We start from the raw sequence: 1,514 nt of genomic DNA, 5'->3' as shown, positions 1-1,514 counted from the left end.
CTTGCCTAGCCTTGCCTTGCCTTGCCTAGCTGCCACTAAACTCCGCTATCCTAGGTTAGACATGCTCGCGACACTCTCCCTCTCTCTTTCTCTCACCCGCTCCCTCCCGCAGCAACATCGCGTTCTCTCTCGTTTGCGCCTCGCCGTCTCCGTCGTCACCGCCGCGAATCCGCTCGGGTCCTCTCGCTCCTACCACGTCTCGCGTGATGAATACACTGCGCTGCGCGCGCGATTCTGATACGACAGAGGGGCGGGAGAGAATGAAGAGGCGAGGAGGAAGGAGAGAATCGTAAGGCCATAGCCACGGCCATCGAGTGGCATATACTATATACATACGCACGCACGTACGCACGCGCCAGCACAACCTGTGTGAGTGTGTGGCCATTCGATTCCGCGCATCGAAAATCATATATATCGATCTTGCGTTTCTCTTGCCATCTAATTATCTACTTACTTAACGCCTTCATTATTCCAATGAAATGCGTACTCACTCACGACTACCTCGCTATCAAGGCTGCGGCCAAATGTTCTTAGCTGCTATTCCAATCTTAGTAATATAATACATAATTAACTCAGTTCTACCTACCGGAAAGTATATCAAAGTATAAATATAGCTCCGAAAACGACTAATATTTGATACTAAATATATTTTTTTAATATATAAAATTGAATATAATTAAATAATTATTACAAATATTATAGCATATATGTATACACATAAAGATATTTTTTTACTGCTAAGAAAAATGATTACTTGTCAGTTTATTTTTTTTTCTTTAAAGTAATAGTTATCTTTAAGAATATTCTTTTCAATCTTAAAAAAATATACTTACAATTAGTATAAATTTTGAAAAATTTATTAACATGTACCTACTTAAAACAAGAATTTATTTTCTTCTGAAATATACTAGTATTATTCAGGTATTATTGACGAAGTAACTATATAGGTACGTAGCAATAGATAATAAGCAATCAAATTTGTTTTAATTTAATAATCTCGACTGAATTAAGTGTTAAATTTATACTTGTGATGTGTGAACTTATGATAGATTTGAATTAAAATATATGAACTTTTGAAATACCTAAAACAAGTAATATATTTGAATACAATATGTATTTTTCTTGTAAACAGTAATAACTATAAAAATAGAACTCCCAATTATAATTATTTTTTATGCAATTATAGTAAATAACAACTAGTTAATTACTCCATATTGATATGTTTGCATATATTTCGATGTTGAAAATCATAAATATGTAACGAGCAGGACAATCATTCGCCAAAGAAAAAAATTGCCCCAAAAATCGAATTGATAAAGCAAATTAGGATTATTTTATAATATGCAAAGTTCCGGAATACGAAGTGTAATCAGCTTTATTGCGATAATTTCATAATTAAGTCACAATAATCTTGCATTAGTCAGTTTTTATGTGACACTGATATTATTTTGGTCAGAACTGACAGGAGCAGCTTCTAACGACGCGCTCCAATCCAAAAATTGTGCCAGAAACAC

This window comes from Atta cephalotes, assembly GCF_000143395.1.
Source record: "Atta cephalotes unplaced genomic scaffold scaffold00027, whole genome shotgun sequence".
NCBI lineage: Eukaryota > Metazoa > Arthropoda > Insecta > Hymenoptera > Formicidae > Atta > Atta cephalotes.
The sequence above is the reverse complement of the archived record's forward strand: the minus strand, read 5'-3'. Positions refer to the sequence as shown.